The 23,659-nt window shown below is 43.8% G+C and overlaps 1 long non-coding RNA gene across 1 annotated transcript; it reads right to left on the bottom strand.

The window, feature by feature from the left end:
- Nucleotides 1–1,680: 1,680 nt before the first annotated feature.
- LOC116586921 lies at nt 1,681–14,392 on the bottom strand. The gene is made up of 4 exons (XR_004284204.1): nt 14,288–14,392; nt 9,114–9,124; nt 2,855–2,857; nt 1,681–1,692 (listed from the first exon to the last, which is right to left on the bottom strand). It is a non-coding gene; the product is annotated as an uncharacterized LOC116586921 (long non-coding RNA).
- Nucleotides 14,393–23,659: the final 9,267 nt, after the last annotated feature.

Here is a 23,659-nt window from a genome sequence, read left to right as displayed (position 1 = left end):
ACAGATGGTTGTGGAAACTTCCTGGTTACGTAAGGGACACTTTCGATAAACAGCGTGGTACAAATCTCTGAAATAGGAAGCGAGATTGAAGACAAACATCCATAATGGCACAACCCGGGGAGGCACTGTACACAGCGTGCCTGTTTCCTTTCTGTCACTTTCTCTCGTTTTCATATGGTCGTGCTTATCCTGAAGGTAGAATCTTTCATCTGACTTTTTCCCACTTAATATAAGAATATGAACATTTCAGGGCACTCGGGAGGCTCAGTGGGTTTAAGTGTCTGCCTTCAACTCAGATCATGATCACAGGGTCCTGGGATCGAGTTCCGTGGGGGGGGTCCCTGCTCAGTGGGGAGCCTGCTGCTCCCTCTGCCTCTCCACTTCCCTCTTCCTGTGCTCTCTCTCTCTTGCTCTGCACTTTCTCAGATAAATAAATAAAATCCTTTCAAAAAGATACGAACAGGGGCGCCTGGGTGGCTCAGTGGGTTAAGCCGCTGCCTTCGGCTCAGGTCATGATCTCAGGGTCCTGGGATCGAGTCCCGCATCGGGCTCTCTGCTCAGCAGGGAGCCTGCTTCCTCCTCTCTCTCTCTCTGCCTGCCTCTCTGCCTACTTGTGATCTCTCTCTGTCAAATAAATAAATAAAATCTTTAAAAAAAAAAAAAAGATACGAACATTTCCCCCCATTAGTAAAAATTGGTTTTGCGCATTATTTAGCCATATTAATAATGCTGTCATCTCCTTATCCAGCCCCCCATTGTTCATCGTTTACATTAAACGCTGTTTTCATTCATATTAATTCATTCTGCATTTATTGAACTCTTACCTTTCAAGAATCAGGCACTGGGTTTGATGATACAGAAATGAGTATGTCTGGGCCTTGAGGAGCTCCAAACATGGAAGCAAAGCATCTATAATTAATATAAGATGACAAAAGGAGGCACAAGGGGTTTCAGTAGTCTAAGGAGGAAAGGGCTTACAAAGCAGCACAGACCATCAAAGAATAGATGTGTAGGGCACCTGGGGGCCTCCGTCAGTTAAACATCAGACTCCCGATTTCCTCTCAGGTCATGATCTCAGGGTTGGGGATTGAGTCCTACATCCAACTCCATGCTGGGTGTGGAGCCTGCATAAGATTCTCCCTATCTCTCTGCCCCTCCCTCCCTTAAAGAGAGAGAGAGAGAGAGCGTGTGAAAGAACAGATGTGTATTTTCTCATACTTCTGGAGTCTGGAAGACGAAGGTGTCAGCAGCTCTGTTTCTTCTGAGGTCTCTTCCCTGACTCGCAGATGGTCACATTCTGGCTGTGTCCTCAGACAATCCCTTCTCTTTGTGCTCACATCCCTAGTGTCTGTGCATCCAAATGTCATCTTCTTACAAGGACACCACCCCCAGAATGGATTAGGGCTCACCTTAACCATCTCATCTTAACTCACCCTACATCATCACTTTAAAGGCCCAAGTTTGGGTGCCTGGGTGGCTCAGTGGGTTAAGCTGCTGCCTTCGGCTCAGGTCATGATCTCAGGGTCCTGGGATCGAGTCCCACATCGGGCTCTCTGCTCAGCAGGGAGCCTGCTTCTTCCTCTCTCTCTGCCTGCCTCTCTGCCTACTTGTGTTCTCTCTCTGTCAAATAAATAAATAAAATCTTAAAAATAATAATAATAATAATAAAGGCCCAAGTTCCCCCAGGGGTGCCTGGCTGGCTCAGTCCAGAGAGCATGTGACTCTTGGTATTGGGTCATGAGTTCGAGCCTCACATTGGGTGTAGAGATTACTTAAACAAAAACATAATTTTAAAAAATAGAATAAAAAATAAAGGTCTGATCTCCAAGCACCGTGACGTTCTGAGGCTTGGGATCAGGGCCTTCACACATAATTCAAATCACATAAATTCATTTCAGCCCAAAACATTTAGTGACAGAAAATGCTTCATGAGGGAGGTGACACATAGCTGATTCTAGAAGGATGGTGAAGAATGGAAAATGAAAGGAGAAAGAAGGACGCAGCATATATATACTAAGGCCTAGCAACAAGAGAGAAGCTGCAGCATGTTTCGGGGAAGCATTTAAGTATTAGAGTAGGACCAGGGCTAGGGGTGGAGAGAAGCCTGTCTCTCCCTCTTCCACTCTCCCTGCTTATGTTCCCTCTCTCACTATGTCTCTTTGTCAAATAAATAAATAAAATCGTAAAACAAAACAAAACAAACAAAAAGAAAAAACAGTCCAAGTTTAATTCTTAAATATTGTCACAACCTGAGGAAAAAAGATCTAGGCACAGTTGCCAGCTAAAAAGGGGGGGAGGGGCACCGATGTTGGGTTAAACGGTACTTTATTGGGAAAGAAAAATCCCCCCTGCCGTGTTTGTTTCTAACTAAGTGGATTGACATGCATTCAACATTTCAAATTCAACATTACTCAGCTTTGGTTTTTGTCATTCTATTTTATGTGAAACTCTTATTTCAAAATGCAGCTTTTCTCAGAAAAGTGCCATGCATTCTGCTGTAGCCATCCTGAATGGAAGTCGCTCCTCAGCACCTGCCGGAGACCAGCGGGAGGCACGCATGGGGCAGGTGGCGCTCCGCCCCCTCAGGTGCAACCTCTTGTAAATAGAAGCTCTCCTGGTCTGGCAACACCAGCAAGGGTCCAGTTTCCCTGTGGCTGTGAGTCTGACGCCAATGCTAAGGACGGTGAACTTTTAAAAACAACCTCTTCTTTCTTCTCTAATCTGGCAGATAAACAATGCTCAAGCCAGGAACCAATCAAGTGGAGGAGAGTGTGGCTAAATCAAATGAACTGAACTTCACTTTCTCTGATACGAGTGCCTGGAACCTCTTGACGGGTGCAAGGATCTATGGGACAGGCTGTTTTGGAGAGCGCGGAGGAGGGGGCTGTCCCAGGGCCTGAGGTACAACATCAAAGAAGGCATGAAGGAAAGGGGGGGTCCTCTTACGTTACTCCCTTCCTCCCAGCAACTACCCCCGAACCTCAAAAAGCCTAAGAGCCAGGCCATCAGTATCACTCTCCCATTAGAGCACTCCCAGGTAAGGTTGGAAAATACCCGGGTTGGGAGAGATTTTTGAGACTTTAAGTGCAAAAGTTTCATTTTACTGATGGGAAAACTGAGGTCTGGAGGAGGAAAAAGGCTTTTGCCAAGGTGATAGCCAGCTGGTGGCAGAGCTGGTAATGGAACCCGAGGTCCCCTCGACATCACTCCCATGCTTTCCAAATTGTGTCTTGCCCTGCAAGTACTAGTTCCCCTCCTAGTTTTTCTATTGTTCACAGAAGTCCTTTTTCTCTCAGTTAATGACAGTGGGAACCTGAGAGTCCTTGTTAACTATTCTTTTTTTTTTTTTTTAAGATTTTATTTACTTATTTGAGAGAGAGAGCTCATGAGCAGTGGCGAGAGGCAGATGGAGAGGGAGAAGCAGACTTCCCACTGCTTCCCACAGAGCCAGGAGCCCAATTTGGGGCTCCATCCCAGGACCCTGGGGTCATGACCAGAGCTGAAGGCAGACACCCAACTGACTGAGCCACCCAGGTGCCCCTAACTATTCTTCTTCTTCATGCCACGTTTCCAGTGAATGAATCCTGCTGGATTTTACTGTAAAATACCTTGTTCTCTCTTTCAGTGGCTATCACCCTTGGCAGCAATACTTCAGTCCTGTGTCCTGCTGGCCTCCTGTCTCTGACCTATCTTTAACTGGTCCAGTAGGCAGCTAACACATTGACAGTAGCTGACAGTGGTCACACACATACGTGTTATCATTTTTTAAAAGGTTTTACTTATTTATTTGACAGAGAGAGAGAGATCACAAGTATGCAGAGAGGCAGGCAGGGGGAGGGGGGGGAAGCAGGCTCCCCGCTGAGCAGAGAGCCTGATGCGGGGCTGGATCCCAGGACCCTGAGATCATGACCTGAGCCGAAGGCAGAGCTTAGCCCACTGAGCCACCCAGGCGCCTCTATATGTGTTATCACTGCTCTAAGAGCTCTACTTTTACTATCTCATATACCGTCATAAAGCGCTAATAATAAAAAAAAAAAAGCTGGATGCTTTTATTACCCTCTTTTATAGATAAGAAAACTGAAGCACAGGGCAGTCAGATAATATCTCTAAGACTGTACAGTTACCACCTGGCAATACTGGGATTTAAAAAAAAAAAAAAACAGGTTGGTGTCAAAGTTCAAATTCCTAACTGCTATGTCTTATTGCCTTCTTCTGAGGCACCATGTCACACCTCTGCTCAAGAACCCTCAACGGCAAGGGTGCCTGGGTGGCTCAGTGGGTTAAAGCCTCTGCCTTCAGCTCAGGTCATGATCCCCGTGTCCTGGGATCGAGCCCCACATTGGGCTCTCTGCTCAGCAGGGAGCCTGCTTTCTCATCTCTCTCTGCCTGCCTCTCTGCCTACTTGTGATCTTTGTCTGTCAAATAAATAAATAAAATCTTAAAAAAAAAAAAAAAAGAACCTTCAGCGGCTCCCCTGTGCCACTGCGGAGAATTCAGAGTCCTAATTTGGCATTCAAAGCACTGACTATTTTGGCTCTCTGTAGCCTTGATGGAACTTAATTAATTTCTCTGGGTCTCAATTACCTGCTCTATTGGTTGAGGATGATCATAATAGTAACCATATCATGGGGCTGTGGGGAGGACTGAACAAGGTCACCCAAGCAAAAAGAACTTACCTGGGTGCCTAGCACAATGTGAGGCTTGATCAGTGTTAGCTGTCACGGAGTTATTTTGGGACCCTCTTTCTCACAACTTCTTCATGGGCCCCTGTGACCAGGATGTTGCTACAGATGATCGGTGCTTGTTGCTGAACTGAGTGCTGGTGTAATGCTCCCAAGCTAGAAGTTGTCCCCATTCCCATATGCCCATCCTGGTGGCCCTTCTTCAGCAGCCCTCCCCCACTGTGATCTGAAGTTCTGAAACACTTACTCCCTCCACATCTTCCTTCTCCTCACCATCTTCTGTTGACTCCCTTGTTAAACATTTATCAAGTGCCTATCTAATAAGAACAGAAATTCTATCTGGCATGAGACTTTACAAAAGGCTTCAAGTTACAAGCCTGCCTCTGTAAATCTTTACGAAAGCCTGGGACATCGAGCGTGGGTCCCAGGGACTGTGGGCAGCAAGATGGTGACGCAGGTGGGAGCCCATCTTCAAGAAGCCTACAGCCTTGCTCTCTTCACAGGTGATGACTGTCCAGGGCAGACATTGGCCAGGCTGGGCAGAGCTGATGAGAGACAGTGCCATCACTTTCCAGGCCGGGCCAGCTTCCGTCTAGGCAGACCCATGTGTCACCAGGCAGTGCTGGGGGAGTGGGGGGGACACTACCCACCCTCGATGAAAGGAGGCTGTCAGACACAAAAGCTGCTTGCTCTCCAGCTATGCAGACCTCACCAGAAGATCCTTGATGTCACCATCAGCTGAAAGAGCGACCCTGGGAGAAATGGGGACTGTTCTCGTCCCAGCTAGGCGAGGTGACCAGGTCTGCCCGGGGTTATCCTCTTCCAAGCACAGCTGAAGGCCACGTGGCACTGTCTCCCAACCTCCACTTGGTTTTTCTGAGAAAGCTGACTGAACTTTCATGGTAATAAATTACTACATTATCTTGAGCTTTTTAGTTGAATGGGGTCGATTTTGCTCTCACGTATCCTCTGCCTTCCTTCCACGGGCCGGTGGGGGAACAGGTGTCTGGCAAGGGTTTGGAAAGGGCCCAGGAGCTGCTGCAGAGACACTGCGCCAACAGACCACGAGTGGGGTGGGGGGTCCCTGCTGCAGAGATGGTGGGATAGCCCTTGGGGTTCTTCCGCCTCACCATCCTGTTGTTGGTACCATCGCAGTTGTAATTCTCTGTGCCAGAGAAATCAGTGTCCCAGCGAGGCTGGCAATAGCTCACAGTTTTACCGAGACGTTTACTCTGACTCAGAAATATCACTCCTCGGAATCCATCCTAAAGACACACAGGCAAAAATTCAGAAAGTCAGTAATCTACCCAGGCCAGTCACTGCATCACTACTGGTAGCAGAGGACTGAAAACCGCCCACCCAGTGCAATGGGGGCCCCGGAGCATCAGCTAGGGTTGGGACATGCTGGGGCACTCTACAACGGCACAGGGAGTCGAGGGGTATCCCTACATTGCTGGGGGGAGGTGGGGGGGTGGATCGCCAGGAAGCATCCCTAAGTGAAAAACGCCAGGTGAAGAAATTGATTGCAGTGTGCTGTTACAGGGGAAGGACGCATGAATAGATTTTATATGCTGACTTAGTTGCAGGAAAAGAAGAAGATAGACCACAACAATTTTTTAAAGGTTATACGTTCGTAGGCAACGGGGACCCGAGTAAGGACTAGATGGAAAGTCGCCTTTTCTAAATATATCTTATTTGGTAGATTTCTTTTGATGTTTGTAGATATATTAGAAAATCCTAAAACAGAATTTAGCTTTGGCATAATTTGAACAAAACCAAACAAGCCAACTTGTTTTATGGAGTTGGTGGCATAAATACACAGCAAGTGGCTTTTTCAATGACCTTGAAACTCAGGAAAAGTCTTCTCCCTGCAGAATGGCCACCCCCAAGTACAGGTTGCTCTCAATAACCAGGTGCTGAACCCACGCAGGGTTTGGAGGTGTTTCTCTCTGGTTTGGGGCGTGTCTCCCAGCACCCTGGGCTCCAACTGCAGATCCGGCAACACCAAGGAAGGCAAAATTCATTCTGCAAGATGCAGGCGCACTTCCTTGTGGCTGCCTCTACTGAGAAGCTTGGTCCTTTGTTCTTACCCGTTTATTCACTATACTATTTTTTCAAAAGTTTTTTTTATTGTAATTCCAGTGTAATTAACAGAGTGTTACATTAGTTTCAGGAATACAATATAGGGACTCAACAATTCCACCTATCACCCAGCGCTCATCAGGATAATTGTGCTCTTTTAAACCCATTACCTATGTCACCCATCCCCCCCCCCCCACCTCTCCTGTGGAGGCCATCAGTTTTTTCTCCGCAGCTAAGAGTGTTTCTTGGTCTGTCTCTTTCTTTCTCTCTCTCTCTCTCTTTTTTTTTCCTTTGCCCATCTGTTTTGTTTCTTAAATTCCACATAAGTGAGATCATACGGTATTTATCTTTCTCTGACTTACTTGGCCTAGTACTATACTCTTTAGCCCCAACCATGTTGTTGTAAAGACAAGATTTCATTCTTTTTATTTTAATTTTTTAAAAGATTCTATATATTTATTTGACAGAGACACAGCAAGAAAGGGAGCACAAGCAAGGGGAGTGGGAGAGGGAGAAGCAGGCTTCCTGCCAAGAAGGGAGCCTGACATGGGGTTTGATTCCAGAACCCCAGGATCATGACCTGAGCTGAGGGGAGATGCCTGACAACTGAGCCACCCAGGTGCCCCTCATTCTTTCTTTATAGCTGAGTTATATTCCAGACTATGTGTGTGCGTGTGCGTGTGCGTGTGCGTGCGCGCACCACACCTTCTTTATCCATTCAGCTATCAGTGGACATTTGGGCTGCTTCCATAATTTGACTATTTTAAATAATGCTGCAGTAAACATAAGGGTGAATGTACCCCTTTGAGTTATTAGTGTTATTGTATTTTGGGGGTAAATACCCAGTTTACTGCACAAGTATTAAGTGTCTGCTATGTGTGTGTGTGTTTGAGTGTACCACATGACAACATAAAGCCTTTTTTTTTTTTAAAGATTTTATTTATGTATTTGTCAGAGAGAGAGAGAGAGAGGAAGAGAGCACAAGCAGGGGGAGCGCCAGGCAGCGGGAGAAGCAGGCTTCCCCCTGAGCAAGGAGCCTGATGCAGGACTTGATCCCAGGACCCTGAGATCATGACCCGAGCCTAAGGCAGAGGTGTTTTTTGTTTTTTTTTTTTTTAAAGAATTTATTTATTTGACAGAGAACTATCACAAGTAGGCAGAGAGGCAGGCAGAGAGAAAGAGAAAGGAGGAAGCAGGCTTTCTGCAGAGCAGAGAGCCCGATGTGGGACTCGATCCCAGGACCCTGAGATCACGACCTGAGCCGAAGGCAGTGGCTTAACCCACTGAGCCACCCAAGTGCCCCACAGAGGTTTTAACCCACTGAGCCACCCACGTGCCCCTTAAGTGTGATTTTTTTTTTTTAAGATTTTATTTATTTATTTGACAGACAGAGATCACAAGTTGCCAGAGAGGCAGGCAGAGAGAGAGGAGGAAGCAGGCTCCCTGCAGAGCCGAGAGCCTGACATGGGGCTTGATCCCAGGGCCCTGGGATCATGACCTGAGCCGAAAGCAGAGGCTTTAACCCACTGAGCCACCCAGGCGCCCCGCCATGAGTGTGATTTTTATAAAAACTATATGCATCTGTTTCTCCTCCTTCCTCCTCTCTTTAAGGCTACAAACCTCCAACAAGGCAATCTTCATGGCCTTTCTTTTCTCTCGCAGGTGCCTAACTCCGTGTCAGGCACATTGTATTCCCTCAAAAAATGTTTACTGCCTTGAAAATGTATCCAGCAAGAGCCAGTTATATGAAGAGGAGGACCCAAGTTTCCTGCAAAAAGGTAAAACTGGCAGGCCACACTTTCTTCCCTCTAACCTCTCATTTCATCTTTATTTCCGCCAGCCTTGTTCAGAACTTGGACATAGCACTCCCCTAAACTGTTGCCCTGATTTGGCTCTCTCTTTAATTCCCGATTAATCACCAAACAAGATCACTTGTTTAGCACCATTGCTCCTCACTGAGAAAAGGCAGTGATTCGAATTCCTTAGCCTTGCACGCAGGGCCCTTTGAGATTTGACTATATGCATCCTTTCTAAGATTCTTTCATATTCCCTGTACATACCCACCCATTGGCTAGGAGGGCTTACTCAGTCTTGACCCAATGTGTCTGATAGATCCATTTATTCATGCTTGGGCTATTGTATCCAGAAAGCTATCTCCCTGTCTCATTCCCAGATGGTACCCAACCTTCAAGGCCCCATTCCTTTCCCCACTCCGACTATCCCTGCCTCGCCAGCCAATTGTCTTCCCTCCTGTAAACTCCAATGCCAAGTCTGTATTTCTTGTTATATGTGGCCTTTTACCCTTGATTAGCTCCCTTATATTCACTCAGGTTTTACTTTCTCAGCTACTCTGTGAGTTCCTCAGAAACTGTGCACATCATTTATCTCTCTAGGTGTCTACCCACAGGGCCTTCCTGGAGTGTGTACTTGATGATTTCTTTTCTATGGACTGATTTAGTAATCACCGTGAGGTCTGAACTCCTTAACGTGGCCTACAGGCCCCATATGTGTTAACCTTCTTCAGCCTCATTCAATTCTCCTTTCCCTTGATACTTTATAGCTAGCCACCCCCAGGATCCATCAGTTCCTTAAGCACACCAGCCAAGACATCTCATGCCACTTCCTCCGCCTGAATATTTGGTTCCTCTTTTGTGTCTGGGTGACTCTTACCCAACCTTTGGGTCTGAACCCAGGCATTGCTTCCTAAACTCCAGCAAAACCACGGGTCAGTAAGGTGGGGGCTGTTAAATGCAGCATAGTGTGTGTGTGTTTGGCAAGAGGAAATGAGAAATATCCACATCCAACCATTCATGGGCTCTCTCCACCTTCCTCTTTTCCCCTAGAACCCTTTAGGGGGCAGCCTTGTGAAATTACTCACATGACCCCTGTGAGGGGGTCTTTCTTTTGCTTCAGTGTTTTTGTGCGCACTTTTCATTCAGCCTGGATTCCATTGAATCTGCCACTACTTTTCTTCACCTAATTAACTCCTATTCATCCTTCAATGCCCAGCCTAGGAGTCTATAAAGTGGGAATGGTAGTAGTAGTTTCCACCTCAGAGGATTGTTGTGGGAAGACTTCTTGGTATATACATATATATAGATAGATAGACAGAAAGATAGATAATATAGATATAGATATATCAAGCACTTACTATATATATCTAATGTATGTATATCTAGTATAGATATATATTTATCTAGTGTATATATATCTATGTCTAGATATATATCTATATCATTATATCTATATCTAGATATATATAGATATATCTAGCTATCTCTATATCTATAGATATCTAGATATCTCTATATCTATATAGATATATATCTATATATACTATATAATAATATAATTACATAAATAATGTATTTATATATAGATATATATCTATAATAGAGATATATATAGTATATACTAGATATAGATATGATGTATCTATATATAGTAACATTATATCTAGATTTAGATATATGTATCTAGATATATCTAGATCTAGATATAATGTATCTATATGTACAGTAAGTGCTTGATAATTTTTAGTTATTATTATGATTATTAGCACTAACATCATCTTCTCTTTCATCATTATTATCAGTATATATGTTACTTATATACAGGGTCATGCCATTTATCATGCTATGCAGTATTGCTTTTCATGTGGTTCTCCCCACTACCGTACGAACTCCTTGTTGACTGAATGGTCCTCAAGTAACTAGGTCATTCTACCAGCCCTGGAGAAGCATCAATAATCAAAACTCAGAGCTGCAGAAATCCTCTGAGGGCTGTGAAAAGGCAAACATCAACTGGATGAAAAGGCTGTGGGAAAAGGAACAAATAAATAAGCTTAAAAAGACCAACCACAGGACTCTTCTTCACCACTGGTGGGAGTACAAGTTGACACAACCTTATTTTGCAGGGAGATTTGATTCTTAGAACTAAAATTTTAAGTGTGCATACCCTTTGACCAAGCAATATCACTTTTCGGAATCCATTCAATAAAACACTTACTCAATTTTGCGAAGGTAGATGATACCGTTGACAATTCCAACATTATTTGTAAAATAAAAAATTGGAAATAGCCCAAATGCTCATCAAAAGGGAACTACTTAAATTCCTCGTGAGATTATGGGCAGCCATACAATGAAATACTATGCAGCTGTTGTGAAAAGAAGGTAAAGTTGTATGTATGCCCTAAAGCTAGAAGTCCATAATACATAATTAAAGTGGTCAACTTTGTTGAGGTGTAATACAATAAAATTCACCAACATTAAGTAAGTTCACTATTAGATGACTTTTAACAAAAGTATACTGTCGTGGGACCACAACCACCACAATCATAATGTTGATAAAAGACATCCATCACCCTAGAAGTTTACTTTGAAACATGTCATGGTCATTCTACACACTCATCCTCTGGTCCCTGGGCACCATTGGTCATCTTCTTTTTATTACTATGGTTTTTTACATGTCTAGAATTTCATATGAAACTCTAGAATTTGTCTCAAGTCTGGCTCCTTTCACTTAGCATAATGCTGTTGAGATTCATTCATGTTGTTGCCTACCATTCGTTCATTCTTTTTTATTGCCGAGTAGTGTTCCATTGTGAGGCTGTATCACAATTTATGGATGGACATTTGGGTTATTTCCAGCTTTTGCTGATTATGAAAAATCCACTCTAAGTGTTCATATGCATTTTCACTTAATTAAATTTTATTTCAAAATAATTATAGATTCACATGCAGTTGTAAGAAGTTATACAGAGAGATCCTTTTATACAATTTCTATCAGTGCTACCATTTTGTGGGTGTGGAGAGAGGATCACCATGAGGATACTGACATGGGTATAGTCAGGATACAGAACATCTCCACCCCCACAGGGCCACTTTTGTTGCCCTGTTAGAGCCACAATTAACCACCCTTTGCCACTCTCCAGACTCCCGCAGCCACTAATATCTTCTCCATTTCCATAACTTTGTCATTTCAATACTGTCATGTAGTAGAATCATACAATATATAATGTGGGGGGGGATTGACTTTTTCCACACAACATAATTCTCTGGAGAATCATCCAAGTCTTCGCAAATATCAATAGTTTGTTCCTTTCTATTTACTGAGGACTGTTCCAAGGCGTGGGTGTACCACACTGTGTTCACCATGGTATGTTCAGCCATTCACCAGTGGGGAGGCATCTGGCTTAGTTTCAGTGTGGGGTTACTATAAACAATGTTGCTATGAATCTTTGTGTACAGGTTTTATGTGAGCATGAGCTTTCCTTTCTCTGGGTTCAGTGCCCAGGGGAGCAATTGCTGAACTGTAGGATAGTCGTGTGTTCAGGTTTTTGTTTGTTTAGTTTTTCTTTTAGAGACTATTTATTTATTTATTTATTTGAGAGAGAGAGTGACTATGGAGGGAGAGATAGAGAGAGGGAGAAAGAATCTTTTTTTTTTTTTTTTAAAGATTTATTTATTGGGGCACCTGGGTGGCTCAGTCAGTTAAACAGCTGCCTTCAGCTCAGGTCATGATCTCCAGGGGTCCTGGGATCGAGCCCTACATCGGGCTCCCTGCTCGGCTGGGGGTCTGCTTGTCCCTCCCCCTCTGCAACTCCCATCCACTTGTGCTTTCTCTATCAAATAAATAACATCTTTTTTTTTTTTTTAATGTTATTTAGGGCACCTGGGTGGCTCAGTGGGTTAAAGCCTCTGCCTTCGGCTCAGGTCATGATCCCAGGGTTCTGGGATCGAGCCCTGCATTGGGCTCTCGGCTCAGCAGGGAGCCTGCTTCCCTTCCTCTCTCTCTGCCTGCCTCTTTGCCTACCTGTGATCTCTGTCTGTCAAATAAATAAATAAAATCTTAAAAAAAGAAAAAAGATGTTATTTATTTGACAGAATGAGAGAGAGAAAGAGAACACAAGCAGGGAGAGTGGGAGAGGGAGAAGTAGGTTCCCAGGAGAGCAGAGACCCCAATGCAGGGCTCAGTCCCAGGACTGGGATCATTACCTGAACTGATGGCAGACTCTTAACCGACTGAGCCACACAGGCACCCCAGGAGAGAAAATCTGAAGCAAACATTGCACTGAGCATGGTGCCTGACACAGGGCTTGATCCCAAAACTTCAAGATCATCACCCAAACTGAAACCAAGAGTCGGACACTGAACTTACTAAGCCACCAGTTGCCCCACGTGTTTAGTTTTAAAAGAAACTGATAGATTAGTTTCCAGAGCAGCTGTACCATTTTACATTCTCTCCAGCAACTTATGAATGATTCTGTTTCTCTGGACCGTCTCCAGCCACTCACTTCTTTGGTGTTGTCATTTTTATCCTAGCCATTTTATCCTAGCCATTCATTCTGTTAGGTGTGAAGGGATATCTCATTGTACTTTAATTTGAATTTCCCTTACAGCTAATGATGATCTTTTCATGTGCTTACCTACCATCTGTATATCCTCTTCAGGATGTCTGTTCATGTCTTTGCCCATTTTCTAATTGGATTTTTTTTAACAGTTGAGTTTTGAGAGTTCTTTATATATTCTAGAAACTAATTCTGTTTTTAAAAAATGATTTTATTTATTTATTTGACAGAGAGAGAGATCACAAGTAGGCAGAGAGGCAGCAGAGAGAGAGGGGGAAGAAGGCTCCCCGCTGAGCAGAGAGAGCAATGCGGGGACCTGAGATCATGACCTGAGCCGAAGGCTGAGGCTTAACTCACTGAGCCACCCAAGCGCACCTAGAAACTAATTCTTTGTCATATATGTAGCTTGTAAATAGTCTCCCACTCATTAGATTGTATTTTCATCCCCTTAACAGCGCCTTTCATAGAACAAATTATTTTAATGTTGAGGAGGTCCAATGTATCTGTTTTTCCATTCATAGCTTATGTATAGATTTTTAAAATGTGGACATATGTTTCTATTTATCTGGGGTAGAAATCTCAGAGTAAAATTGCTAGATCATATGGTAAAGGTACATTTAACATTATTTTTTTTTAAAGATTTTATTTATTTATTTGACAGAGAGAGATCACAAGTAGGCAGAGAGGCAGGCAGAGAGAGAGAGGAGGAAGCAGGCTCCCCGCTGAGCAGAGAGCCTGATGCGGGACTCGATCCCAGAACCCTGAGATCATGACCTGAGCCGAAGGCAGTGGCTTAACCCACTGAGCCACCCATGCGCCCTAACATTATTTTTTAAACCCCTGAACTGCTTTCCAAAGTGACTGTACCCTTTCTCATTCCTATCAGCCAAGTACAAAAGTTCCAGTTGCCCCATATTCTTGCCAACACTTGTCATGGCTAATCTTTTAAAACTCAGCCGTCTAGTGGGTGCATAGTGGTATCTCAGTGTCTTTAATTTGCATCTCCCTAATGACTGATGATGTTGAGCATCTTCTCATGTGCTTATTTACTGCCATATATTTTCTTTGGTGAATTGTCTCTTTGAATCTTCAGTCAACTTTTTTTTAAATGTTTTTTCTTTTTTTTATTAATTATTTTTATTAACATATAAGGTATTATTTGCCCCAACGGTACAGGTCAGTCTTACACACTTTCCAGCACTCACCATAGCACATACCCTCCCCAGTGTCCATAACCCAACCACCCTCCCCCTGCCCCCCTCCCCCCCTCCCCCCAGAACCCTCAGTTTGTTTTGTGAGATTAAGAGTCTCTTATGGTTTGCCTCCCTCCTGATCCCATCTTGTTTCATTTTTTCCTTCCCTACCCTACACTCTACAGCAACCCCCATGCCTCTCAAATTTCTCATGTTAGGGAGATCACATGATAATTTTTTTTCTCTGATTGACTTTTTTCATTAAGCATAATACCCTCTAGTTCCCTCCACATCATCGAAAATGGCAATATTTCATTTCTTTTGATGGCTGCATAGTATTCCATGGTGTGTGTGTGTGTGTGTGTATCACCTCTTACTTATCCACTCATCTGTTAATGGATATCTAGGCTCTTTCTACAGTTTGGCTATTGTGGACATTGCTGCTATAAACATTGGAGAATGGTGTGTAGAAAGGGTACACTGCCCCTTCAGATCACTACATTTGTATCTTTAGGGTAAATACCCAGTAGTGTGATTGCTGGGTCATAGGGTAGTTCTATTTTCAACTTCTTGGGGAAACTCCATGTTGTTTTCCAGAGTTTTGGTCAACTTTTTAAACTGGTTGTATTGTAAGTGGTTGTTGTGAGAATTATTTATATATTCTGGATATAAGCCGTTTGACCAATAAATGTTTTGCCAATATTTTACCCCAGCCTGTGGCTTACCTTTTCATTTTCTCTTTCTTTCTTTCTTTCTTTATTTATTTTATTTTAAAAGATTTTATTTATTTATTTGACAGACAGAGATCACAAGTAGGTAGAGAGGCAGGCAGAGAGAGAGAGAGGAGGAAGCAGGTTACCTGCTGAGCAGAGAGCCCGATGCGGGACTCCATCCCAGGACCCTGAGATCATGACCCGAGCTGAAGGCAGAGGTTTAACCCACTGAGCCACCCAGGCGCCCTTTCTTTTTTCTTTTTTTTTCTTTTTTTTAAGATTTTCTTTATTTATTTGACAGAGAGGGAGAAAGCACGGCGCAGAGAGCAGCAGCAGGAGAGGGAGAAGCAGGCTGTCCGTGGAGTAGGGAGCCTAATGCGGGGCTCGATCCCAGGACCCTGGGATCATGACCTGAATCAAAGGCAGACGCTTAACCAACTGAGCCACCCAGGCGTTCCACTTTTTCATTTTCTTAATAGTCTTTTGAAGACCAGAATTTTAAAATTTTGATGAAGTATAATTCATCCTTTTTTCCTGCTTTCTATGGTCTATTGAGTATATTATTATAGTCTCAACCCAAGGTCACAAAAAATACTTATTTTTTTATTCCAGAAACGGTCTATTTCCAGCTCTTACATTCAGGTTTATGGTCCACTTCAAGTTAATTTTTGTATTCAGTAAGAGGTAAGTGTTGAGGCTCATTTGTTTACATATGGTATCAATGATTAGAGTACCACTTGTGGAAGAGTGCCGGTTTCTCAACTTTAAGGATGTTGCCAAACTGCATGATCCATAGGAACAGTCCCTACAGGGCTGCCTTCACTTTAGACACCAACTTCAAGTTTAGGGGTTTCCCAAAACCATCTTCAGTTTTGATACTTCCCTGGAATGACTCACAGAACTCAGGAAAGTCTATTCCTACAATTACAGATTTATTATAGTGAAAGCATACAAATTAGAACCAGCCAAAGCAAGAATTCACAGGCAAATCTGGGATTCCAAATATGAAGCTTCTATCATTGTCAGGAATGTGCTACCCTACTGGCATGGATATGGACAAAGCCTGGCCATCCATGGAAACTTACCCTAGCTTTCTACCCAGAGATTTTGTTAGGTTTCATTAGGTAGGCACAATGGATGGAATCATTGCCTGTGTGGTTGAACTCAGTCTCTAGCCCTGTCCTCCCTGGAGGCTGGCCTGATAGCACAGCACCCAGAATCCCAAACCTCTAATCACATAGTTGGCCTTTCTTGCATGGCCAGCTCTTACTCTAAATCATCTTATTAGCATAAAATAGTAGGAGTAGTTCCAAGGGCCACCATGAATAACAAAGACACCCTTCTTGCTCAGAAAATTCCAAGGGTTTAGAGGTTGCTTCCCAGAACTGGGACAAAAGCCAGACCTCTTTTGTGAAGCCACATTTCTTACTACACTGCATCTTTGTCAAAAATAGATCTACAACATGGTTCCTATACAAAGGCTTAGGCTACATATGCATGGGTCTATTTCTTTATTTTATTTTATTTTATTTATTTATTTGACAGAGAGAGAGATCACAAGTGGGCAGAGAGGCAGGCAGAGAGAGAGGGGGAAGCAGGCTTCCTGCTGAGCAGAGAGCCCGATGTGGGGGCTCGACCCCAGGACCCTGAGATCATGACCTGAGCCAAAGGCGGTGGCTTAACCCACTGAGTCACCCAGGTGCCCACATGGGTCTATTTCTAGACTCTAATCTGTTCCAGATCTATTAGATGGAACTATAGAAACTTTGTATTTTCTATGGAAAATATTTTTGTAATAGTTAATTTTAAAATAATGTGCACATAATACTTCAGTAGTCCGTAAAAAAAAAAAAAAGGATTTTGAAAGGAATGTTACCTGCCTAGGTAGAAACAAGAAACTAACATAATGGTTGGAATATAATATTGGGAAAATTTTCCAGCAAATAGAGCAAGAGGTAGAAAATAAGAGAGAAAAGATAAGAAATAGAGTACTAGTTTGGAAGGTCTTGCATCCAAATTGCAGTATTTTCAGAAAGAGAGAAGAGGAGACAAGGGGTGGGGAGAGGACTATCAATGGTATAATTCAGAAACAGAATGAAGGGCTGCCAGATTGAAGCACTCCTAAGTGGCCAGTACCATTTTAGGGACCAAGAGATTTCACTACTTCCAGAGGGGATAAAAAGTGGGTTGTATACAAAGCTGAGGAACCAGAATGGCTTCTGATTTCTTTCTTTCTTTCTTTCTTTTTTTTTTTTTTTTTTTTTTTTGGCTTCTGATTTCTAATCAAACACTAGAAACCAAATTAGTAAGAAGGATTTGAAATTCTGGGGACGCCTGGGTGGCTTAGTCAGTTGGGTTCAGGTCATGATCCTGAGGTCCTAGGATTGAGTCCTGCATTGGGCTCCCTGTTCAGTTGGAAGCCTGCTTCTCCCTCTGCCTGCTGCTCCCCCTGCTTGTGTTCACTCTCTCTCTTCCCCTCCAACAAAAAATAAATAGAATCTTAAAAAAAAAAAAAAAAAAGCCGAAGAAGGCTTTGAAATTCTGGAGGATGTCATTTCCAATCTAGAAATCTATACATAGTCACACTAACTATCAAGTATAAAGTCAACAAAACCAAAAGACAACTGACAGAATGGGAGAAGATATTTGCAAATGATATATCAGATAAAGGGCTAGTATCCAAAATCTATAAAGAACTATTCAAAGTCAACACCCAAAGAACAAATAATCCAATCAAGAAATGTGCAGAGGACATGAACAGACATTTCTGCAAAGAACATCTGAGTGGCCAACAGACACTTGAAAAGATGTTCAACATCACTCAGCATCAGGGAAATAAAAATCAAAACCACAATAAGACACCACCTCATGCTAATCGGAATGGCTAAAATTAACAAGTCAGGAAATGACAGATGTTGGTGAGGATGCAGAGCAAAGGGAAAGGGAACCCTCCTACACTGTTGGTGGTAATGCAAGCTGGTGCAGCCACTCTGGAATACAGTATGGAGGTTCCTCAAGAAGTTGAAAATAGAGCTACCCTATGACCCAGCAACTGCACTACTGGGTATTTACCCCAAAGATAAAAATGTAGTGATCCGAAAGGGCATGTGCACCCCAGTGTTTATAGCTGCAATGTCCACAATGGCCAAGCTATGGAAAGAGCCCAGATGTCTTTTGACAGATGAATGGATCAAGAAGAGGTTATATATATATATATATATATATATATATATATATATAAAATGGAATATTATGCAGCCATCAAAAATGAAAGCTTGCTATTTGCAACGACGTGGATGGAACTAGAAGGTATTATGCTAAGCAAAATAAGTCAATCAGAGAAAGACAATTATCATATGATCTCCCTGATATGTGGAATTTAAGAAACAAGGCAGAGGATCAGAGGGGAAGAGAGGAAAAAATGAAACAAGATGAAACCAGAGAGGGAGACAACCATAAGAGAGACTCTTAATTTTAGGAAACAAACTGAGGGTTGCTAGAAGGGAGGGGAGAGGGGAGGTAGGGTAACTGGGTGATTGACATTGGGAAGGGTATGTGTTATAATGAGCCCTGGGTATTATATAAGACTAATGAATCACAGACCTGTACCCCTGAAATAAATAATACATTATATGCTAATTAATTGAATTTAAATTTTTAAAAACCCCACCCAAACTGTAAGAAAAAAAAAAAAAGAAAGAAAAAAAAGGAAGGAAAGAAAGAGAAAAGAAAAGAAAAAGAGGTTGAGTTTGCAACAGAAAAATAAAATCAAGTATGAGAGTAAAAACAGTATTTTCAAGTCTGTAAAGTCAAAATTTTTCCTATTGTGCACTCTTTCTCAAAAAGCTCCTGGACAATATACTCCACTAAAAAATAAAGCAAATCAAGGAGAACGATCCAAAATACCAGAGAGAAGAAGAGATTTCCCTGGAGGATGGTGAAGGGAAATCCCATAATAGCTGTGTACCAGATACAGAGAGCAACCATTCCATTTGGGGAAGTGTGACTCAAGAAACAAATCTTATAGGAACTCTCGCCATCAAAATCCCCACTAACATTACACCCTCATTTAAACTGGAGGACCGGGGCGCCTGGGTGGCTCAGTGGGTTAAGCCGCTGCCTTCGGCTCAGGTCATGATCTCAGGGTCCTGGGATCGAGTCCCGCATCGGGCTCTCTGCTCGGCAGGGAGCCTGCTTCCTCCTCTCTCTCTCCGCCTGCCTCTCTGCCTACTTGTAATCTCTGTCTGTCAAATAAAAAATAATAAATAAAAATAAAATCTTTAAACTGGAGGACCAGTTTATCTGTATTTGTCATGCCTTCACCATGTATTGAGGAAATTCCTGCCCATCTTTCTATCCCTTGCTGCTAGAAACAGCTGAGAACATTCATTTCCCCCCAAATTCCCATTTCTGCAGTGTTCTGCTTTGACCTACCCTTGAGAGGTACACGTAAGCTATGGTCCCCTTAGAAGCAGAAAATACAAAGCATCACTCTCCCTCTGCCTCCATTTCTATAAGGTGTTCAGCACAGGGCCCATACTGCAGATGTCCCCAATGCCCAGGCACAGGTAAGCCCTCTCTGCTAGGGACTTACTTACCTTATAAACTTAAGTTCTTTATTCATCATTGCCCCATCCAAGGCCCTGTACCCAATTCAGTACTTGTAATTTTGAACTCATAATTTTTTTTTTTAAAGTAGTCTCCACATCCAGTGTCGGCTTGAGTTTATGACCCTGAGATCGAGAGTCCCATGCTCTATCAACTGGGCCAGCCTGGTGTCCCTAAACTCATAATCTTAAAGAGCCCCCCAAATTTACATAATTGTGAGGCCCAACAAATCCTAGATCTGCCTCTACTCATAATTTTGCCTTCTGACTTCCCCAAAAGAGGCTTATGAAAACTCAGGAAAGGGGCTCCTGGGTGGCTCAGTGAGTTAAAGCCTCTGCCTTCAGCTCAGGTCATGATCCCAGGGCTCTGGGATGGAGCCCCTTATCCAGCTTCCTGCTCAGCCGGGAGCCTGCTTCACACACACCTCCCCCCGGCCCCTGCCTGCCTTTCTACCTACTTGTGGTCTCTCTGTCAGATTAAAAAAAAAAAAAAAAAAAAAAAAAATCTTAAAAAAGAAAAGAAAAGAAAACTCAGGAAAGTGGCAGCTTAACCCAGTGGCTTTATTCCCCTTGTCTTTCTGGAACCATCTCATCTAATACTGGCAAGAGGACTCATTCCTCACATAGCTGGCTTTGTGTTTTTGAAATCTGAGGCATAGATTGTTTAGGGCGTGTAAGGCGGGGAGCAGAACGGTAAAGAAAACTAGAATGATGAACAGCGACGTCAGCACAGTGCTTCCTGGGGACCATGGCATAGTCAGAAAAGGCAGAGACTCGGAAAAGGCACATATCTGGGCTTCAGACATTACTGGGTAACAGGGGTTTGTTTTATTATTTATCTTTAAACTGTGCATATACTTTTCTGTAAATATGATGCACTTCATAATTTAAAAGGAGGCAGAGGTGCTTCCGGGGCACCTAGGTGGCTCAGTCTTTGAGTGTCTGCCTTCGGCACTGGTCATGATCCCAGGGTCCTGGAATCAAGCCCCACATTGGGATCCTTACTCAGCAGGGAGCCTGTTTCTCCCTCTCCCGCTCCTCCTGCTTGTGTTCCCTCTCTCGCTATTTCCCTTTGTCAAATAAATTTTTTTTTAATTAAAAAAAAAAAACAGAAATAAAGGAGACAGAGGTGCTTTCAAGGACCTTGTTTCCTTCCGTAAGGGTGGGAGCTGGAGAGAGCAAGGGAATATGTAGTCGCGGTCAATAGCAAGCTAAGTACAAAAGGAAATGATTGTTTTCTAGCGGTGTCATAAATCTATGCCTGGTTAGAGAGGAAAGCAGTTCCTGCAATAAAATCCATTGGCTGAACAGAGAAAGGGCAAAATCCAGCTGGCTTTCCAGGCCCTCCTGGAGGTGATAGCACCTTGCTGTGGTCCAACCGTGTTGAGGTCCTTGAGATGGGGAAACTGAAAGGACCCCGTGGAGGGCTGCTTGTTTGCTGCCTCTGTCTTTGCCAGAACCTGCAGCCCCGCCTTTCCCATACCTTAAAGTACATACTCCTCATAAAAGGTGAGAAACTTAATGATTTCTTTGGAGCCTTCCAGCACAAGAGATAACGTCTAAGAGTGACTTGTGGCTGGGATGGGGATGGGGGTGGGAGGGTGTCATGATGTACATTTTCCAGACCAAGGACTCACCAAGACCCCTGGCTCCAGCGTATAAGGGACTCATGACTCGTGGAGGACCCTTATTTGTTTTAACCAGTTCCTGGATGCCTGAGAAGACTCATATACCAGACCACAATCCTCAGTAAAAACTCCAACACCAAGCAAAGATGAGACTCACTCTTCTGTCCTTTCCATCCAGAGTCTTACTGCTCTAGAGGAATAGCTCCCTTCCCAGTGACAAAGGAGCAAAAGCCAAGCCGAGGACAAAGCAGAGGGTGACATCCTGCAAACCACCCTCCACCACCCCTGCTCCCTGTGCGATATATGTGACATTCTTCCAGGAAACTTCCAACTACCTTTTTTTAGACTTTATTTGAAAGAGAGAGAGAGAGGGCCTGAGCAGAGCAGAGGCAGAGGGAGACCCAGAAGCAGGCTCTCCGCTGAGCAAGGAGCCCAATGCGGGACTCGATCCCAGGAGCCTGGGATCATGACCTGAGCCAAAGACAGACCCAAGTGGCTGAGCCACCCAGGAGCCCCAACTTCTAACTACTTTAATGCTTTGCTAGAGGGGAAAAAAACAACTTTAGCCTGATAACAGCAAGGCCTCCAGTATCCTGAGAGATTAGATACCTCCCTTTTCCCTTACCTCCCCCCAACCCCATGGTATATAATCCCCCATTCCTCACAATGCCAGTGCAGCAGCTTGTTCTGCCCATAGCTCCTGTCCCTATGCTTTACTAAAACCACCTTTCTACAAAAACATCCCAAGCATTCTTTCTTGGCTGTCGGCCCCGGACCTCACCGACATTCAAAAACTCTATCACCAGGACCTGGAGGGCCGATCCTCTGCTGAGGACAGACAGCACCCACCATCACCCTGCCGAGGGCTGAATATTCAGCCCGGAGACAGTCCGTTGCTAATAGTAAGGGCTCAGGAGTTCCAGAAAGAGACATAGAAGCCATGCAGCTCAGGTTACAGGCACATTTTTTCCCCCAGTCAGTTCTCCTTCTGGTCTCTGCCTCCCTTATCTACCACATATATAACCCTCTAGACAAGCCTGTGGATAAGCTCAAACCAGGAGTTTCTGGACCAGACTCACCCCTCGCAAATCCAGCACAGGTGATTAGAACAATCGGACTAGGCTCCACACAGTCACTGAGAGGGGCTAACTGCCCTGGGGACAAGCAGCTGGTGGCTGTGCCTGAAGGGACAAGCAGAGCGTGCAAGGCCTGGCCCACAGCCAGAAATAGTTTCGATTCCAGAAGTTCTTGCTGTGTCAGAGCAGCTAGAACACTTCCTTTTATCTAGTCCATCAAGAAGCAGCCTCAGAAATGAAGTAGTAAAACCAAGCCTAGAACAGAATTCTCCTAACAGCCCCGTGTTTGTTGTTCTTACCATCATACTGTGCGTCTTTGATCCCACGATCTGAGCATCCCACAGTCAAGGGCCTGCCACCAGCCACAGCAAGGTTATGGGTCTTCTGCTGGCATTTATATAGGGTTATATCTTTGTAACTGCAAAAACCATATGGGCTCAGCTAGGCTGCTGAGTGGATAAACAGTGATTACCCCTTCTTGATTCTACCTTCATAATATGGCAAGTTCTTGGTAGTGAGAATTCTAATTTGCCATCTATTTTGCATTCCCCAGGCCCTGAGGAAATGCCATGAATTAATTAGTGGAATCTGTAATAGCCAAATCCCTGTACATTGTGCATTAGGACATCTACAATAAACTGAAAGACTTACAACTTTTTAGTGAGTAGACTGATACACCCTAAAGGTATGAATTCTGAATTCCTTTCCAGAACAAAATGGGGTATGTATGAATAAATATGTTATCCATGCCCAGTTTAGGAAAAGAGCTACTGTAGCTCTGTTGTTTGTTACTGTAGCTCTGATATCTGTTACTCTGAATGTCAAGGAGACCGGGCACCTTTTTTCTGCTCTATCCTTGGCTTATTTAGAAATAGTGATGTAGGGGTAAGTAGGGAATTACATACAAGATGGGCTTCCCTGTAAGGAAGAGTGAGACAGAAGAAGAAGGATGGCCTGAGTGTCCATGATTCACTAACTGAGAAAATATTCCTTCTCTATGCGAGGTTTTATGTAAGGGGGTGACCGAACATCTAGTAAGATCTGCGAAGAGCCTGACGTAAATAACCACCATACAGGACAAAGAGCAGACAGGATGACTGAGAAAATGTCTGCGGCCTTGTGATGGAAGTGTCCTCAGCAGGAAGCCCAGCCATCTGATGCCAACCAAAGCTTTGCCATTCGCTCTGGGAAAATCACATCCCCTCTATGGGTCTCAGTGTCCTTGGCTGTGGCATTAGAGGTGGGGAAGAATTACAGACCCCCACCTGTATAAGGACCCCACCGTCCATCTGTAGCTTTCAGTCTACGGCTGTCCTACTCTCTTCAGAA

The sequence above is a fragment of the Mustela erminea genome, chromosome 1 (genome assembly GCF_009829155.1).
Source record: "Mustela erminea isolate mMusErm1 chromosome 1, mMusErm1.Pri, whole genome shotgun sequence".
Taxonomy (NCBI): Eukaryota; Metazoa; Chordata; class Mammalia; order Carnivora; family Mustelidae; genus Mustela; species Mustela erminea.
This window is presented reverse-complemented; position numbering and strand designations above follow the sequence as displayed.